Here is a 19223-nt window from a genome sequence, read left to right as displayed (position 1 = left end):
AGTCTCTGGAGATACCAAAACAGTACGAACCGACAGATGCGTTCTGAAATACGTCAGGGCTTATTGTTTTGTTGCACTGTACGGCTGCAGATTTGTAAACAAAAATTTCTCTTTCGTCGCTAGAAGAGATGGATGCTTTGGCGACCCTCCTGTGTCCTGCGTCCCTGTTTTCGCACCTTTCCACGGCACGGCGCTGCCCTACCCGCCGCAAACGGCGTCTCGGACACGCCCGTTAGGCCCACGGCCGTCTCGCAGATGTTTGTCGTGCTTGTACTGTCATATGGGCCACGACCCGAGCGGCAGCGAGCGGCAGTCGAGCAAAGTCGGGACAAGTCGGGACGGAAGGGGGGACAGGCGAGAATGCACCGCGCAAATACCAAAACAGTACGAACCGACAGATGCGTTCTGAAATACGTCAGGGCTTATTGTTTTGTTGCATTGTACGGCTGCAGATTTGTAAAGAAAAATTTCTCTTTCGTCGCTGGAAGAGATGGATGCTTTGGCAGCCCTCCTGTGTCCTGCGTCCCTGTTTTCGCACCTTTCCACGGCACGGCGCTGCCCTACCCGCCGCAAACGGCGTCTCGGACACGCCCGTTAGGCCCACGGCGGTCTCGCAGATGTTTGTCGTGCTTGTAGTGTCATATGGGCCACGACCCGAGCGCACCTTTCCACGGCACGGCGCTGCCCTACCCGCCGCAAACGGCGTCTCGGACACGCCCGTTAGGCCCACGGCCGTCTCGCAGATGTTTGTCGTGCTTGTACTGTCATATGGGCCACGACCCGAGCGGCAGCGAGCGGCAGTCGAGCAAAGTCGGGACAAGTCGGGACGGGGACAGGGATAGGAATGGTGCGAATGCACTGCGAACTACGCAGACACCTGGTGTGAGGCGAGGCGAGGCGAGGCGAGGAAGCCCACATCGCTACCAGTGGCGCCCTCCAGCACGACACTGCCACACCCCGCACAGGCCCTCCGCTGGACACCAGGGACAAGATGCGTCCTCCTCTAGTGTCGAAGGCTGCACGCGCCCAGCGAATGACAGGACGTGCAACGAGCAGCAGTGCGTCTCACACAGGCGGCGGTGCGCCCGCTAATTCGGCCGTCGCTCCGCTGGGACGCCGGGCGCGCCCCCCGCGCCGTCCTCGAGGAGCTGGCTGTTGCGGAAGGATGTGCTTTCGTCAAATGCGGCGGAAAACTAACATTTTGTGTATTGGGAGAGAAGCCGAACGCGAATTCTGCCGTGCTCCTACATTACATGAGTGCCAACGGCCATGCCATGATGATTGCACCGGTTCTCGTCCGATCACCGAAGTTAAGCATCATTGGGCCCGGTTAGTACTTGGATGGGTGACCGCCTGGGAAACCCGGGTGTTGTTGGCTCCCTTTTTTTTTTGTTATTATGTCGGTACCCCTGGCAGCCCAATAAAAAAAAAGGTGCTGTTGGCTCCCTTACATTTTCTCCTTTTTGCATCGCTACCCCTGCCAGCCCTCTTTTCATACTACCTTTCCGTTGTGACAAAGATGCTTCCTTCAGCAATGTAAACGTGCCGAGAAATCCTTGACAATAACGAAACACTACGAATCGACAGATGTGATCTGAAATAAGCCAGGGCCTCCTACTGTTTCGTAGCAGTGCAAAGTTCCAACAAAAAAAAAAAATTGAAAATAAACGACTGTAATAAATATAAGATATGATATTAATGGCCTGAGCTAGAAGAAGAATGTGCCAAGGAAGAATTCCAAATAGTCTCTGGAGATACCAAAACAGTACGAACCGACAGATGCGTTCTGAAATACGTCAGGGCTTATTGTTTTGTTGCACTGTACGGCTGCAGATTTGTAAACAAAAATTTCTCTTTCGTCGCTAGAAGAGATGGATGCTTTGGCGACCCTCCTGTGTCCTGCGTCCCTGTTTTCGCACCTTTCCACGGCACGGCGCTGCCCTACCCGCCGCAAACGGCGTCTCGGACACGCCCGTTAGGCCCACGGCGGTCTCGCAGATGTTTGTCGTGCTTGTACTGTCATATGGGCCACGACCCGAGCGCACCTTTCCACGGCACGGCGCTGCCCTACCCGCCGCAAACGGCGTCTCGGACACGCCCGTTAGGCCCACGGCCGTCTCGCAGATGTTTGTCGTGCTTGTACTGTCATATGGGCCACGACCCGAGCGGCAGCGAGCGGCAGTCGAGCAAAGTCGGGACAAGTCGGGACGGGGACAGGGATAGGAATGGTGCGAATGCACTGCGAACTACGCAGACACCTGGTGTGAGGCGAGGCGAGGCGAGGCGAGGAAGCCCACATCGCTACCAGTGGCGCCCTCCAGCACGACACTGCCACACCCCGCACAGGCCCTCCGCTGGACACCAGGGACAAGATGCGTCCTCCTCTAGTGTCGAAGGCTGCACGCGCCCAGCGAATGACAGGACGTGCAACGAGCAGCAGTGCGTCTCACACAGGCGGCGGTGCGCCCGCTAATTCGGCCGTCGCTCCGCTGGGACGCCGGGCGCGCCCCCCGCGCCGTCCTCGAGGAGCTGGCTGTTGCGGAAGGAAGTGCTTTCGTCAAATGCGGCGGAAAACTAACATTTTGTGTATTGGGAGAGAAGCCGAACGCGAATTCTGCCGTGCTCCTACATTACATGAGTGCCAACGGCCATGCCATGATGATTGCACCGGTTCTCGTCCGATCACCGAAGTTAAGCATCATTGGGCCCGGTTAGTACTTGGATGGGTGACCGCCTGGGAAACCCGGGTGTTGTTGGCTCCCTTTTTTTTTTGTTATTATGTCGGTACCCCTGGCAGCCCAATAAAAAAAAAAAGGTGCTGTTGGCTCCCTTACATTTTCTCCTTTTTGCATCGCTACCCCTGTCAGCCCTCTTTTCATGCTACCTTTCCGTTGTGACAAAGATGCTTCCTTCAGCAATGTAAACGTGCCGAGAAATCCTTGACAATAACGAAACACTACGAATCGACAGATGTGATCTGAAATAAGCCAGGGCCTCCTACTGTTTCGTAGCAGTGCAAAGTTCCAACAAAAAAAAAAAATTGAAAATAAACGACTGTAATAAATATAAGATATGATATTAATGGCCTGAGCTCGAAGAAGAATGTGCCAAGGAAGATTTCCAAATAGTCTCTGGAGATACCAAAACAGTACGAACCGACAGATGCGTTCTGAAATACGTCAGGGCTTATTGTTTTGTTGCACTGTACGGCTGCAGATTTGTAAACAAAAATTTCTCTTTCGTCGCTAGAAGAGATGGATGCTTTGGCGACCCTCCTGTGTCCTGCGTCCCTGTTTTCGCACCTTTCCACGGCACGGCGCTGCCCTACCCGCCGCAAACGGCGTCTCGGACACGCCCGTTAGGCCCACGGCCGTCTCGCAGATGTTTGTCGTGCTTGTACTGTCATATGGGCCACGACCCGAGCGGCAGCGAGCGGCAGTCGAGCAAAGTCGGGACAAGTCGGGACGGAAGGGGGGACAGGCGAGAATGCACCGCGCAAATACCAAAACAGTACGAACCGACAGATGCGTTCTGAAATACGTCAGGGCTTATTGTTTTGTTGCATTGTACGGCTGCAGATTTGTAAAGAAAAATTTCTCTTTCGTCGCTGGAAGAGATGGATGCTTTGGCAGCCCTCCTGTGTCCTGCGTCCCTGTTTTCGCACCTTTCCACGGCACGGCGCTGCCCTACCCGCCGCAAACGGCGTCTCGGACACGCCCGTTAGGCCCACGGCGGTCTCGCAGATGTTTGTCGTGCTTGTAGTGTCATATGGGCCACGACCCGAGCGCACCTTTCCACGGCACGGCGCTGCCCTACCCGCCGCAAACGGCGTCTCGGACACGCCCGTTAGGCCCACGGCCGTCTCGCAGATGTTTGTCGTGCTTGTACTGTCATATGGGCCACGACCCGAGCGGCAGCGAGCGGCAGTCGAGCAAAGTCGGGACAAGTCGGGACGGGGACAGGGATAGGAATGGTGCGAATGCACTGCGAACTACGCAGACACCTGGTGTGAGGCGAGGCGAGGCGAGGCGAGGAAGCCCACATCGCTACCAGTGGCGCCCTCCAGCACGACACTGCCACACCCCGCACAGGCCCTCCGCTGGACACCAGGGACAAGATGCGTCCTCCTCTAGTGTCGAAGGCTGCACGCGCCCAGCGAATGACAGGACGTGCAACGAGCAGCAGTGCGTCTCACACAGGCGGCGGTGCGCCCGCTAATTCGGCCGTCGCTCCGCTGGGACGCCGGGCGCGCCCCCCGCGCCGTCCTCGAGGAGCTGGCTGTTGCGGAAGGATGTGCTTTCGTCAAATGCGGCGGAAAACTAACATTTTGTGTATTGGGAGAGAAGCCGAACGCGAATTCTGCCGTGCTCCTACATTACATGAGTGCCAACGGCCATGCCATGATGATTGCACCGGTTCTCGTCCGATCACCGAAGTTAAGCATCATTGGGCCCGGTTAGTACTTGGATGGGTGACCGCCTGGGAAACCCGGGTGTTGTTGGCTCCCTTTTTTTTTTGTTATTATGTCGGTACCCCTGGCAGCCCAATAAAAAAAAAGGTGCTGTTGGCTCCCTTACATTTTCTCCTTTTTGCATCGCTACCCCTGCCAGCCCTCTTTTCATACTACCTTTCCGTTGTGACAAAGATGCTTCCTTCAGCAATGTAAACGTGCCGAGAAATCCTTGACAATAACGAAACACTACGAATCGACAGATGTGATCTGAAATAAGCCAGGGCCTCCTACTGTTTCGTAGCAGTGCAAAGTTCCAACAAAAAAAAAAAATTGAAAATAAACGACTGTAATAAATATAAGATATGATATTAATGGCCTGAGCTAGAAGAAGAATGTGCCAAGGAAGAATTCCAAATAGTCTCTGGAGATACCAAAACAGTACGAACCGACAGATGCGTTCTGAAATACGTCAGGGCTTATTGTTTTGTTGCACTGTACGGCTGCAGATTTGTAAACAAAAATTTCTCTTTCGTCGCTAGAAGAGATGGATGCTTTGGCGACCCTCCTGTGTCCTGCGTCCCTGTTTTCGCACCTTTCCACGGCACGGCGCTGCCCTACCCGCCGCAAACGGCGTCTCGGACACGCCCGTTAGGCCCACGGCGGTCTCGCAGATGTTTGTCGTGCTTGTACTGTCATATGGGCCACGACCCGAGCGCACCTTTCCACGGCACGGCGCTGCCCTACCCGCCGCAAACGGCGTCTCGGACACGCCCGTTAGGCCCACGGCCGTCTCGCAGATGTTTGTCGTGCTTGTACTGTCATATGGGCCACGACCCGAGCGGCAGCGAGCGGCAGTCGAGCAAAGTCGGGACAAGTCGGGACGGGGACAGGGATAGGAATGGTGCGAATGCACTGCGAACTACGCAGACACCTGGTGTGAGGCGAGGCGAGGCGAGGCGAGGAAGCCCACATCGCTACCAGTGGCGCCCTCCAGCACGACACTGCCACACCCCGCACAGGCCCTCCGCTGGACACCAGGGACAAGATGCGTCCTCCTCTAGTGTCGAAGGCTGCACGCGCCCAGCGAATGACAGGACGTGCAACGAGCAGCAGTGCGTCTCACACAGGCGGCGGTGCGCCCGCTAATTCGGCCGTCGCTCCGCTGGGACGCCGGGCGCGCCCCCCGCGCCGTCCTCGAGGAGCTGGCTGTTGCGGAAGGAAGTGCTTTCGTCAAATGCGGCGGAAAACTAACATTTTGTGTATTGGGAGAGAAGCCGAACGCGAATTCTGCCGTGCTCCTACATTACATGAGTGCCAACGGCCATGCCATGATGATTGCACCGGTTCTCGTCCGATCACCGAAGTTAAGCATCATTGGGCCCGGTTAGTACTTGGATGGGTGACCGCCTGGGAAACCCGGGTGTTGTTGGCTCCCTTTTTTTTTTGTTATTATGTCGGTACCCCTGGCAGCCCAATAAAAAAAAAAAGGTGCTGTTGGCTCCCTTACATTTTCTCCTTTTTGCATCGCTACCCCTGTCAGCCCTCTTTTCATACTACCTTTCCGTTGTGACAAAGATGCTTCCTTCAGCAATGTAAACGTGCCGAGAAATCCTTGACAATAACGAAACACTACGAATCGACAGATGTGATCTGAAATAAGCCAGGGCCTCCTACTGTTTCGTAGCAGTGCAAAGTTCCAACAAAAAAAAAAAAAAATTGAAAATAAACGACTGTAATAAATATAAGATATGATATTAATGGCCTGAGCTCGAAGAAGAATGTGCCAAGGAAGATTTCCAAATAGTCTCTGGAGATACCAAAACAGTACGAACCGACAGATGCGTTCTGAAATACGTCAGGGCTTATTGTTTTGTTGCACTGTACGGCTGCAGATTTGTAAACAAAAATTTCTCTTTCGTCGCTAGAAGAGATGGATGCTTTGGCGACCCTCCTGTGTCCTGCGTCCCTGTTTTCGCACCTTTCCACGGCACGGCGCTGCCCTACCCGCCGCAAACGGCGTCTCGGACACGCCCGTTAGGCCCACGGCCGTCTCGCAGATGTTTGTCGTGCTTGTACTGTCATATGGGCCACGACCCGAGCGGCAGCGAGCGGCAGTCGAGCAAAGTCGGGACAAGTCGGGACGGAAGGGGGGACAGGCGAGAATGCACCGCGCAAATACCAAAACAGTACGAACCGACAGATGCGTTCTGAAATACGTCAGGGCTTATTGTTTTGTTGCATTGTACGGCTGCAGATTTGTAAAGAAAAATTTCTCTTTCGTCGCTGGAAGAGATGGATGCTTTGGCAGCCCTCCTGTGTCCTGCGTCCCTGTTTTCGCACCTTTCCACGGCACGGCGCTGCCCTACCCGCCGCAAACGGCGTCTCGGACACGCCCGTTAGGCCCACGGCGGTCTCGCAGATGTTTGTCGTGCTTGTAGTGTCATATGGGCCACGACCCGAGCGCACCTTTCCACGGCACGGCGCTGCCCTACCCGCCGCAAACGGCGTCTCGGACACGCCCGTTAGGCCCACGGCCGTCTCGCAGATGTTTGTCGTGCTTGTACTGTCATATGGGCCACGACCCGAGCGGCAGCGAGCGGCAGTCGAGCAAAGTCGGGACAAGTCGGGACGGGGACAGGGATAGGAATGGTGCGAATGCACTGCGAACTACGCAGACACCTGGTGTGAGGCGAGGCGAGGCGAGGCGAGGAAGCCCACATCGCTACCAGTGGCGCCCTCCAGCACGACACTGCCACACCCCGCACAGGCCCTCCGCTGGACACCAGGGACAAGATGCGTCCTCCTCTAGTGTCGAAGGCTGCACGCGCCCAGCGAATGACAGGACGTGCAACGAGCAGCAGTGCGTCTCACACAGGCGGCGGTGCGCCCGCTAATTCGGCCGTCGCTCCGCTGGGACGCCGGGCGCGCCCCCCGCGCCGTCCTCGAGGAGCTGGCTGTTGCGGAAGGATGTGCTTTCGTCAAATGCGGCGGAAAACTAACATTTTGTGTATTGGGAGAGAAGCCGAACGCGAATTCTGCCGTGCTCCTACATTACATGAGTGCCAACGGCCATGCCATGATGATTGCACCGGTTCTCGTCCGATCACCGAAGTTAAGCATCATTGGGCCCGGTTAGTACTTGGATGGGTGACCGCCTGGGAAACCCGGGTGTTGTTGGCTCCCTTTTTTTTTTGTTATTATGTCGGTACCCCTGGCAGCCCAATAAAAAAAAAGGTGCTGTTGGCTCCCTTACATTTTCTCCTTTTTGCATCGCTACCCCTGCCAGCCCTCTTTTCATACTACCTTTCCGTTGTGACAAAGATGCTTCCTTCAGCAATGTAAACGTGCCGAGAAATCCTTGACAATAACGAAACACTACGAATCGACAGATGTGATCTGAAATAAGCCAGGGCCTCCTACTGTTTCGTAGCAGTGCAAAGTTCCAACAAAAAAAAAAAATTGAAAATAAACGACTGTAATAAATATAAGATATGATATTAATGGCCTGAGCTAGAAGAAGAATGTGCCAAGGAAGAATTCCAAATAGTCTCTGGAGATACCAAAACAGTACGAACCGACAGATGCGTTCTGAAATACGTCAGGGCTTATTGTTTTGTTGCACTGTACGGCTGCAGATTTGTAAACAAAAATTTCTCTTTCGTCGCTAGAAGAGATGGATGCTTTGGCGACCCTCCTGTGTCCTGCGTCCCTGTTTTCGCACCTTTCCACGGCACGGCGCTGCCCTACCCGCCGCAAACGGCGTCTCGGACACGCCCGTTAGGCCCACGGCGGTCTCGCAGATGTTTGTCGTGCTTGTACTGTCATATGGGCCACGACCCGAGCGCACCTTTCCACGGCACGGCGCTGCCCTACCCGCCGCAAACGGCGTCTCGGACACGCCCGTTAGGCCCACGGCCGTCTCGCAGATGTTTGTCGTGCTTGTACTGTCATATGGGCCACGACCCGAGCGGCAGCGAGCGGCAGTCGAGCAAAGTCGGGACAAGTCGGGACGGGGACAGGGATAGGAATGGTGCGAATGCACTGCGAACTACGCAGACACCTGGTGTGAGGCGAGGCGAGGCGAGGCGAGGAAGCCCACATCGCTACCAGTGGCGCCCTCCAGCACGACACTGCCACACCCCGCACAGGCCCTCCGCTGGACACCAGGGACAAGATGCGTCCTCCTCTAGTGTCGAAGGCTGCACGCGCCCAGCGAATGACAGGACGTGCAACGAGCAGCAGTGCGTCTCACACAGGCGGCGGTGCGCCCGCTAATTCGGCCGTCGCTCCGCTGGGACGCCGGGCGCGCCCCCCGCGCCGTCCTCGAGGAGCTGGCTGTTGCGGAAGGAAGTGCTTTCGTCAAATGCGGCGGAAAACTAACATTTTGTGTATTGGGAGAGAAGCCGAACGCGAATTCTGCCGTGCTCCTACATTACATGAGTGCCAACGGCCATGCCATGATGATTGCACCGGTTCTCGTCCGATCACCGAAGTTAAGCATCATTGGGCCCGGTTAGTACTTGGATGGGTGACCGCCTGGGAAACCCGGGTGTTGTTGGCTCCCTTTTTTTTTTGTTATTATGTCGGTACCCCTGGCAGCCCAATAAAAAAAAAAAGGTGCTGTTGGCTCCCTTACATTTTCTCCTTTTTGCATCGCTACCCCTGTCAGCCCTCTTTTCATACTACCTTTCCGTTGTGACAAAGATGCTTCCTTCAGCAATGTAAACGTGCCGAGAAATCCTTGACAATAACGAAACACTACGAATCGACAGATGTGATCTGAAATAAGCCAGGGCCTCCTACTGTTTCGTAGCAGTGCAAAGTTCCAACAAAAAAAAAAAAATTGAAAATAAACGACTGTAATAAATATAAGATATGATATTAATGGCCTGAGCTCGAAGAAGAATGTGCCAAGGAAGATTTCCAAATAGTCTCTGGAGATACCAAAACAGTACGAACCGACAGGTGCGTTCTGAAATACGTCAGGGCTTATTGTTTTGTTGCACTGTACGGCTGCAGATTTGTAAACAAAAATTTCTCTTTCGTCGCTAGAAGAGATGGATGCTTTGGCGACCCTCCTGTGTCCTGCGTCCCTGTTTTCGCACCTTTCCACGGCACGGCGCTGCCCTACCCGCCGCAAACGGCGTCTCGGACACGCCCGTTAGGCCCACGGCCGTCTCGCAGATGTTTGTCGTGCTTGTACTGTCATATGGGCCACGACCCGAGCGGCAGCGAGCGGCAGTCGAGCAAAGTCGGGACAAGTCGGGACGGAAGGGGGGACAGGCGAGAATGCACCGCGCAAATACCAAAACAGTACGAACCGACAGATGCGTTCTGAAATACGTCAGGGCTTATTGTTTTGTTGCATTGTACGGCTGCAGATTTGTAAAGAAAAATTTCTCTTTCGTCGCTGGAAGAGATGGATGCTTTGGCAGCCCTCCTGTGTCCTGCGTCCCTGTTTTCGCACCTTTCCACGGCACGGCGCTGCCCTACCCGCCGCAAACGGCGTCTCGGACACGCCCGTTAGGCCCACGGCGGTCTCGCAGATGTTTGTCGTGCTTGTAGTGTCATATGGGCCACGACCCGAGCGCACCTTTCCACGGCACGGCGCTGCCCTACCCGCCGCAAACGGCGTCTCGGACACGCCCGTTAGGCCCACGGCCGTCTCGCAGATGTTTGTCGTGCTTGTACTGTCATATGGGCCACGACCCGAGCGGCAGCGAGCGGCAGTCGAGCAAAGTCGGGACAAGTCGGGACGGGGACAGGGATAGGAATGGTGCGAATGCACTGCGAACTACGCAGACACCTGGTGTGAGGCGAGGCGAGGCGAGGCGAGGAAGCCCACATCGCTACCAGTGGCGCCCTCCAGCACGACACTGCCACACCCCGCACAGGCCCTCCGCTGGACACCAGGGACAAGATGCGTCCTCCTCTAGTGTCGAAGGCTGCACGCGCCCAGCGAATGACAGGACGTGCAACGAGCAGCAGTGCGTCTCACACAGGCGGCGGTGCGCCCGCTAATTCGGCCGTCGCTCCGCTGGGACGCCGGGCGCGCCCCCCGCGCCGTCCTCGAGGAGCTGGCTGTTGCGGAAGGATGTGCTTTCGTCAAATGCGGCGGAAAACTAACATTTTGTGTATTGGGAGAGAAGCCGAACGCGAATTCTGCCGTGCTCCTACATTACATGAGTGCCAACGGCCATGCCATGATGATTGCACCGGTTCTCGTCCGATCACCGAAGTTAAGCATCATTGGGCCCGGTTAGTACTTGGATGGGTGACCGCCTGGGAAACCCGGGTGTTGTTGGCTCCCTTTTTTTTTTGTTATTATGTCGGTACCCCTGGCAGCCCAATAAAAAAAAAGGTGCTGTTGGCTCCCTTACATTTTCTCCTTTTTGCATCGCTACCCCTGCCAGCCCTCTTTTCATACTACCTTTCCGTTGTGACAAAGATGCTTCCTTCAGCAATGTAAACGTGCCGAGAAATCCTTGACAATAACGAAACACTACGAATCGACAGATGTGATCTGAAATAAGCCAGGGCCTCCTACTGTTTCGTAGCAGTGCAAAGTTCCAACAAAAAAAAAAAATTGAAAATAAACGACTGTAATAAATATAAGATATGATATTAATGGCCTGAGCTCGAAGAAGAATGTGCCAAGGAAGAATTCCAAATAGTCTCTGGAGATACCAAAACAGTACGAACCGACAGATGCGTTCTGAAATACGTCAGGGCTTATTGTTTTGTTGCACTGTACGGCTGCAGATTTGTAAACAAAAATTTCTCTTTCGTCGCTAGAAGAGATGGATGCTTTGGCGACCCTCCTGTGTCCTGCGTCCCTGTTTTCGCACCTTTCCACGGCACGGCGCTGCCCTACCCGCCGCAAACGGCGTCTCGGACACGCCCGTTAGGCCCACGGCGGTCTCGCAGATGTTTGTCGTGCTTGTACTGTCATATGGGCCACGACCCGAGCGCACCTTTCCACGGCACGGCGCTGCCCTACCCGCCGCAAACGGCGTCTCGGACACGCCCGTTAGGCCCACGGCCGTCTCGCAGATGTTTGTCGTGCTTGTACTGTCATATGGGCCACGACCCGAGCGGCAGCGAGCGGCAGTCGAGCAAAGTCGGGACAAGTCGGGACGGGGACAGGGATAGGAATGGTGCGAATGCACTGCGAACTACGCAGACACCTGGTGTGAGGCGAGGCGAGGCGAGGCGAGGAAGCCCACATCGCTACCAGTGGCGCCCTCCAGCACGACACTGCCACACCCCGCACAGGCCCTCCGCTGGACACCAGGGACAAGATGCGTCCTCCTCTAGTGTCGAAGGCTGCACGCGCCCAGCGAATGACAGGACGTGCAACGAGCAGCAGTGCGTCTCACACAGGCGGCGGTGCGCCCGCTAATTCGGCCGTCGCTCCGCTGGGACGCCGGGCGCGCCCCCCGCGCCGTCCTCGAGGAGCTGGCTGTTGCGGAAGGATGTGCTTTCGTCAAATGCGGCGGAAAACTAACATTTTGTGTATTGGGAGAGAAGCCGAACGCGAATTCTGCCGTGCTCCTACATTACATGAGTGCCAACGGCCATGCCATGATGATTGCACCGGTTCTCGTCCGATCACCGAAGTTAAGCATCATTGGGCCCGGTTAGTACTTGGATGGGTGACCGCCTGGGAAACCCGGGTGTTGTTGGCTCCCTTTTTTTTTTGTTATTATGTCGGTACCCCTGGCAGCCCAATAAAAAAAAAGGTGCTGTTGGCTCCCTTACATTTTCTCCTTTTTGCATCGCTACCCCTGCCAGCCCTCTTTTCATACTACCTTTCCGTTGTGACAAAGATGCTTCCTTCAGCAATGTAAACGTGCCGAGAAATCCTTGACAATAACGAAACACTACGAATCGACAGATGTGATCTGAAATAAGCCAGGGCCTCCTACTGTTTCGTAGCAGTGCAAAGTTCCAACAAAAAAAAAAAATTGAAAATAAACGACTGTAATAAATATAAGATATGATATTAATGGCCTGAGCTCGAAGAAGAATGTGCCAAGGAAGAATTCCAAATAGTCTCTGGAGATACCAAAACAGTACGAACCGACAGATGCGTTCTGAAATACGTCAGGGCTTATTGTTTTGTTGCACTGTACGGCTGCAGATTTGTAAACAAAAATTTCTCTTTCGTCGCTAGAAGAGATGGATGCTTTGGCGACCCTCCTGTGTCCTGCGTCCCTGTTTTCGCACCTTTCCACGGCACGGCGCTGCCCTACCCGCCGCAAACGGCGTCTCGGACACGCCCGTTAGGCCCACGGCGGTCTCGCAGATGTTTGTCGTGCTTGTACTGTCATATGGGCCACGACCCGAGCGCACCTTTCCACGGCACGGCGCTGCCCTACCCGCCGCAAACGGCGTCTCGGACACGCCCGTTAGGCCCACGGCCGTCTCGCAGATGTTTGTCGTGCTTGTACTGTCATATGGGCCACGACCCGAGCGGCAGCGAGCGGCAGTCGAGCAAAGTCGGGACAAGTCGGGACGGGGACAGGGATAGGAATGGTGCGAATGCACTGCGAACTACGCAGACACCTGGTGTGAGGCGAGGCGAGGCGAGGCGAGGAAGCCCACATCGCTACCAGTGGCGCCCTCCAGCACGACACTGCCACACCCCGCACAGGCCCTCCGCTGGACACCAGGGACAAGATGCGTCCTCCTCTAGTGTCGAAGGCTGCACGCGCCCAGCGAATGACAGGACGTGCAACGAGCAGCAGTGCGTCTCACACAGGCGGCGGTGCGCCCGCTAATTCGGCCGTCGCTCCGCTGGGACGCCGGGCGCGCCCCCCGCGCCGTCCTCGAGGAGCTGGCTGTTGCGGAAGGATGTGCTTTCGTCAAATGCGGCGGAAAACTAACATTTTGTGTATTGGGAGAGAAGCCGAACGCGAATTCTGCCGTGCTCCTACATTACATGAGTGCCAACGGCCATGCCATGATGATTGCACCGGTTCTCGTCCGATCACCGAAGTTAAGCATCATTGGGCCCGGTTAGTACTTGGATGGGTGACCGCCTGGGAAACCCGGGTGTTGTTGGCTCCCTTTTTTTTTTGTTATTATGTCGGTACCCCTGGCAGCCCAATAAAAAAAAAGGTGCTGTTGGCTCCCTTACATTTTCTCCTTTTTGCATCGCTACCCCTGCCAGCCCTCTTTTCATACTACCTTTCCGTTGTGACAAAGATGCTTCCTTCAGCAATGTAAACGTGCCGAGAAATCCTTGACAATAACGAAACACTACGAATCGACAGATGTGATCTGAAATAAGCCAGGGCCTCCTACTGTTTCGTAGCAGTGCAAAGTTCCAACAAAAAAAAAAAATTGAAAATAAACGACTGTAATAAATATAAGATATGATATTAATGGCCTGAGCTCGAAGAAGAATGTGCCAAGGAAGAATTCCAAATAGTCTCTGGAGATACCAAAACAGTACGAACCGACAGATGCGTTCTGAAATACGTCAGGGCTTATTGTTTTGTTGCACTGTACGGCTGCAGATTTGTAAACAAAAATTTCTCTTTCGTCGCTAGAAGAGATGGATGCTTTGGCGACCCTCCTGTGTCCTGCGTCCCTGTTTTCGCACCTTTCCACGGCACGGCGCTGCCCTACCCGCCGCAAACGGCGTCTCGGACACGCCCGTTAGGCCCACGGCGGTCTCGCAGATGTTTGTCGTGCTTGTACTGTCATATGGGCCACGACCCGAGCGCACCTTTCCACGGCACGGCGCTGCCCTACCCGCCGCAAACGGCGTCTCGGACACGCCCGTTAGGCCCACGGCCGTCTCGCAGATGTTTGTCGTGCTTGTACTGTCATATGGGCCACGACCCGAGCGGCAGCGAGCGGCAGTCGAGCAAAGTCGGGACAAGTCGGGACGGGGACAGGGATAGGAATGGTGCGAATGCACTGCGAACTACGCAGACACCTGGTGTGAGGCGAGGCGAGGCGAGGCGAGGAAGCCCACATCGCTACCAGTGGCGCCCTCCAGCACGACACTGCCACACCCCGCACAGGCCCTCCGCTGGACACCAGGGACAAGATGCGTCCTCCTCTAGTGTCGAAGGCTGCACGCGCCCAGCGAATGACAGGACGTGCAACGAGCAGCAGTGCGTCTCACACAGGCGGCGGTGCGCCCGCTAATTCGGCCGTCGCTCCGCTGGGACGCCGGGCGCGCCCCCCGCGCCGTCCTCGAGGAGCTGGCTGTTGCGGAAGGATGTGCTTTCGTCAAATGCGGCGGAAAACTAACATTTTGTGTATTGGGAGAGAAGCCGAACGCGAATTCTGCCGTGCTCCTACATTACATGAGTGCCAACGGCCATGCCATGATGATTGCACCGGTTCTCGTCCGATCACCGAAGTTAAGCATCATTGGGCCCGGTTAGTACTTGGATGGGTGACCGCCTGGGAAACCCGGGTGTTGTTGGCTCCCTTTTTTTTTTGTTATTATGTCGGTACCCCTGGCAGCCCAATAAAAAAAAAGGTGCTGTTGGCTCCCTTACATTTTCTCCTTTTTGCATCGCTACCCCTGCCAGCCCTCTTTTCATACTACCTTTCCGTTGTGACAAAGATGCTTCCTTCAGCAATGTAAACGTGCCGAGAAATCCTTGACAATAACGAAACACTACGAATCGACAGATGTGATCTGAAATAAGCCAGGGCCTCCTACTGTTTCGTAGCAGTGCAAAGTTCCAACAAAAAAAAAAAATTGAAAATAAACGACTGTAATAAATATAAGATATGATATTAATGGCCTGAGCTCGAAGAAGAATGTGCCAAGGAAGAATTCCAAATAGTCTCTGGAGATACCAAAACAGTACGAACCGACAGATGCGTTCTGAAATACGTCAGGGCTTATTGTTTTGTTGCACTGTACGGCTGCAGATTTGTAAACAAAAATTTCTCTTTCGTCGCTAGAAGAGATGGATGCTTTGGCGACCCTCCTGTGTCCTGCGTCCCTGTTTTCGCACCTTTCCACGGCACGGCGCTGCCCTACCCGCCGCAAACGGCGTCTCGGACACGCCCGTTAGGCCCACGGCGGTCTCGCAGATGTTTGTCGTGCTTGTACTGTCATATGGGCCACGACCCGAGCGCACCTTTCCACGGCACGGCGCTGCCCTACCCGCCGCAAACGGCGTCTCGGACACGCCCGTTAGGCCCACGGCCGTCTCGCAGATGTTTGTCGTGCTTGTACTGTCATATGGGCCACGACCCGAGCGGCAGCGAGCGGCAGTCGAGCAAAGTCGGGACAAGTCGGGACGGAAGGGGGGACAGGCGAGAATGCACCGCGCAAATACCAAAACAGTACGAACCGACAGATGCGTTCTGAAATACGTCAGGGCTTATTGTTTTGTTGCATTGTACGGCTGCAGATTTGTAAAGAAAAATTTCTCTTTCGTCGCTGGAAGAGATGGATGCTTTGGCAGCCCTCCTGTGTCCTGCGTCCCTGTTTTCGCACCTTTCCACGGCACGGCGCTGCCCTACCCGCCGCAAACGGCGTCTCGGACACGCCCGTTAGGCCCACGGCGGTCTCGCAGATGTTTGTCGTGCTTGTACTGTCATATGGGCCACGACCCGAGCGCACCTTTCCACGGCACGGCGCTGCCCTACCCGCCGCAAACGGCGTCTCGGACACGCCCGTTAGGCCCACGGCCGTCTCGCAGATGTTTGTCGTGCTTGTACTGTCATATGGGCCACGACCCGAGCGGCAGCGAGCGGCAGTCGAGCAAAGTCGGGACAAGTCGGGACGGGGACAGGGATAGGAATGGTGCGAATGCACTGCGAACTACGCAGACACCTGGTGTGAGGCGAGGCGAGGCGAGGCGAGGAAGCCCACATCGCTACCAGTGGCGCCCTCCAGCACGACACTGCCACACCCCGCACAGGCCCTCCGCTGGACACCAGGGACAAGATGCGTCCTCCTCTAGTGTCGAAGGCTGCACGCGCCCAGCGAATGACAGGACGTGCAACGAGCAGCAGTGCGTCTCACACAGGCGGCGGTGCGCCCGCTAATTCGGCCGTCGCTCCGCTGGGACGCCGGGCGCGCCCCCCGCGCCGTCCTCGAGGAGCTGGCTGTTGCGGAAGGATGTGCTTTCGTCAAATGCGGCGGAAAACTAACATTTTGTGTATTGGGAGAGAAGCCGAACGCGAATTCTGCCGTGCTCCTACATTACATGAGTGCCAACGGCCATGCCATGATGATTGCACCGGTTCTCGTCCGATCACCGAAGTTAAGCATCATTGGGCCCGGTTAGTACTTGGATGGGTGACCGCCTGGGAAACCCGGGTGTTGTTGGCTCCCTTTTTTTTTTGTTATTATGTCGGTACCCCTGGCAGCCCAATAAAAAAAAAGGTGCTGTTGGCTCCCTTACATTTTCTCCTTTTTGCATCGCTACCCCTGCCAGCCCTCTTTTCATACTACCTTTCCGTTGTGACAAAGATGCTTCCTTCAGCAATGTAAACGTGCCGAGAAATCCTTGACAATAACGAAACACTACGAATCGACAGATGTGATCTGAAATAAGCCAGGGCCTCCTACTGTTTCGTAGCAGTGCAAAGTTCCAACAAAAAAAAAAAAATTGAAAATAAACGACTGTAATAAATATAAGATATGATATTAATGGCCTGAGCTCGAAGAAGAATGTGCCAAGGAAGAATTCCAAATAGTCTCTGGAGATACCAAAACAGTACGAACCGACAGATGCGTTCTGAAATACGTCAGGGCTTATTGTTTTGTTGCACTGTACGGCTGCAGATTTGTAAACAAAAATTTCTCTTTCGTCGCTAGAAGAGATGGATGCTTTGGCGACCCTCCTGTGTCCTGCGTCCCTGTTTTCGCACCTTTCCACGGCACGGCGCTGCCCTACCCGCCGCAAACGGCGTCTCGGACACGCCCGTTAGGCCCACGGCGGTCTCGCAGATGTTTGTCGTGCTTGTACTGTCATATGGGCCACGACCCGAGCGCACCTTTCCACGGCACGGCGCTGCCCTACCCGCCGCAAACGGCGTCTCGGACACGCCCGTTAGGCCCACGGCCGTCTCGCAGATGTTTGTCGTGCTTGTACTGTCATATGGGCCACGACCCGAGCGGCAGCGAGCGGCAGTCGAGCAAAGTCGGGACAAGTCGGGACGGGGACAGGGATAGGAATGGTGCGAATGCACTGCGAACTACGCAGACACCTGGTGTGAGGCGAGGCGAGGCGAGGCGAGGAAGCCCACATCGCTACCAGTGGCGCCCTCCAGCACGACACTGCCACACCCCGCACAGGCCCTCCGCTGGACACCAGGGACAAGATGCGTCCTCCTCTAGTGTCGAAGGCTGCACGCGCCCAGCGAATGACAGGACGTGCAACGAGCAGCAGTGCGTCTCACACAGGCGGCGGTGCGCCCGCTAATTCGGCCGTCGCTCCGCTGGGACGCCGGGCGCGCCCCCCGCGCCGTCCTCGAGGAGCTGGCTGTTGCGGAAGGAAGTGCTTTCGTCAAATGCGGCGGAAAACTAACATTTTGTGTATTGGGAGAGAAGCCGAACGCGAATTCTGCCGTGCTCCTACATTACATGAGTGCCAACGGCCATGCCATGATGATTGCACCGGTTCTCGTCCGATCACCGAAGTTAAGCATCATTGGGCCCGGTTAGTACTTGGATGGGTGACCGCCTGGGAAACCCGGGTGTTGTTGGCTCCCTTTTTTTTTTGTTATTATGTCGGTACCCCTGGCAGCCCAATAAAAAAAAAAAGGTGCTGTTGGCTCCCTTACATTTTCTCCTTTTTGCATCGCTACCCCTGTCAGCCCTCTTTTCATACTACCTTTCCGTTGTGACAAAGATGCTTCCTTCAGCAATGTAAACGTGCCGAGAAATCCTTGACAATAACGAAACACTACGAATCGACAGATGTGATCTGAAATAAGCCAGGGCCTCCTACTGTTTCGTAGCAGTGCAAAGTTCCAACAAAAAAAAAAAATTGAAAATAAACGACTGTAATAAATATAAGATATGATATTAATGGCCTGAGCTCGAAGAAGAATGTGCCAAGGAAGATTTCCAAATAGTCTCTGGAGATACCAAAACAGTACGAACCGACAGATGCGTTCTGAAATACGTCAGGGCTTATTGTTTTGTTGCACTGTACGGCTGCAGATTTGTAAACAAAAATTTCTCTTTCGTCGCTAGAAGAGATGGATGCTTTGGCGACCCTCCTGTGTCCTGCGTCCCTGTTTTCGCACCTTTCCACGGCACGGCGCTGCCCTACCCGCCGCAAACGGCGTCTCGGACACGCCCGTTAGGCCCACGGCCGTCTCGCAGATGTTTGTCGTGCTTGTACTGTCATATGGGCCACGACCCGAGCGGCAGCGAGCGGCAGTCGAGCAAAGTCGGGACAAGTCGGGACGGAAGGGGGGACAGGCGAGAATGCACCGCGCAAATACCAAAACAGTACGAACCGACAGATGCGTTCTGAAATACGTCAGGGCTTATTGTTTTGTTGCATTGTACGGCTGCAGATTTGTAAAGAAAAATTTCTCTTTCGTCGCTGGAAGAGATGGATGCTTTGGCAGCCCTCCTGTGTCCTGCGTCCCTGTTTTCGCACCTTTCCACGGCACGGCGCTGCCCTACCCGCCGCAAACGGCGTCTCGGACACGCCCGTTAGGCCCACGGCGGTCTCGCAGATGTTTGTCGTGCTTGTACTGTCATATGGGCCACGACCCGAGCGCAACTTTCCACGGCACGGCGCTGCCCTACCCGCCGCAAACG

General features: G+C 55.1%; 12 non-coding genes across 12 annotated transcripts; all 12 read left to right on the top strand.

Annotated features, from left to right (window-relative positions):
- The first annotated feature begins 1259 nt into the window (after window positions 1-1259).
- LOC124586062 lies at window positions 1260-1378 on the top strand. The gene has a single exon (XR_006974990.1). It is a non-coding gene; the product is annotated as a 5S ribosomal RNA (ribosomal RNA).
- A 1262-nt stretch (window positions 1379-2640) lies between these two features.
- LOC124586061 lies at window positions 2641-2759 on the top strand. The gene has a single exon (XR_006974989.1). It is a non-coding gene; the product is annotated as a 5S ribosomal RNA (ribosomal RNA).
- A 1626-nt stretch (window positions 2760-4385) lies between these two features.
- LOC124586059 lies at window positions 4386-4504 on the top strand. Its single transcript, XR_006974988.1, has one exon. It is a non-coding gene; the product is annotated as a 5S ribosomal RNA (ribosomal RNA).
- Window positions 4505-5766: 1262 nt separating this feature from the next.
- Window positions 5767-5885, top strand: LOC124586058. Its single transcript, XR_006974987.1, has one exon. It is a non-coding gene; the product is annotated as a 5S ribosomal RNA (ribosomal RNA).
- A 1629-nt stretch (window positions 5886-7514) lies between these two features.
- LOC124586057 lies at window positions 7515-7633 on the top strand. Its single transcript, XR_006974986.1, has one exon. It is a non-coding gene; the product is annotated as a 5S ribosomal RNA (ribosomal RNA).
- A 1262-nt stretch (window positions 7634-8895) lies between these two features.
- On the top strand, window positions 8896-9014 carry LOC124586056. Its single transcript, XR_006974985.1, has one exon. It is a non-coding gene; the product is annotated as a 5S ribosomal RNA (ribosomal RNA).
- A 1627-nt stretch (window positions 9015-10641) lies between these two features.
- On the top strand, window positions 10642-10760 carry LOC124586055. Its single transcript, XR_006974984.1, has one exon. It is a non-coding gene; the product is annotated as a 5S ribosomal RNA (ribosomal RNA).
- A 1262-nt stretch (window positions 10761-12022) lies between these two features.
- LOC124586054 lies at window positions 12023-12141 on the top strand. Its single transcript, XR_006974983.1, has one exon. It is a non-coding gene; the product is annotated as a 5S ribosomal RNA (ribosomal RNA).
- A 1262-nt stretch (window positions 12142-13403) lies between these two features.
- Window positions 13404-13522, top strand: LOC124586052. Its single transcript, XR_006974981.1, has one exon. It is a non-coding gene; the product is annotated as a 5S ribosomal RNA (ribosomal RNA).
- Window positions 13523-14784: 1262 nt separating this feature from the next.
- On the top strand, window positions 14785-14903 carry LOC124586051. Its single transcript, XR_006974980.1, has one exon. It is a non-coding gene; the product is annotated as a 5S ribosomal RNA (ribosomal RNA).
- A 1750-nt stretch (window positions 14904-16653) lies between these two features.
- LOC124586050 lies at window positions 16654-16772 on the top strand. The gene has a single exon (XR_006974979.1). It is a non-coding gene; the product is annotated as a 5S ribosomal RNA (ribosomal RNA).
- A 1263-nt stretch (window positions 16773-18035) lies between these two features.
- Window positions 18036-18154, top strand: LOC124586048. The gene has a single exon (XR_006974978.1). It is a non-coding gene; the product is annotated as a 5S ribosomal RNA (ribosomal RNA).
- Window positions 18155-19223: the final 1069 nt, after the last annotated feature.

This window comes from Schistocerca americana, unplaced genomic scaffold (assembly GCF_021461395.2).
Source record: "Schistocerca americana isolate TAMUIC-IGC-003095 unplaced genomic scaffold, iqSchAmer2.1 HiC_scaffold_525, whole genome shotgun sequence".
In the NCBI taxonomy this organism is placed as follows: domain Eukaryota; kingdom Metazoa; phylum Arthropoda; class Insecta; order Orthoptera; family Acrididae; genus Schistocerca; species Schistocerca americana.
The sequence above is the reverse complement of the archived record's forward strand: the minus strand, read 5'-3'. Positions and strand labels throughout refer to the sequence as shown.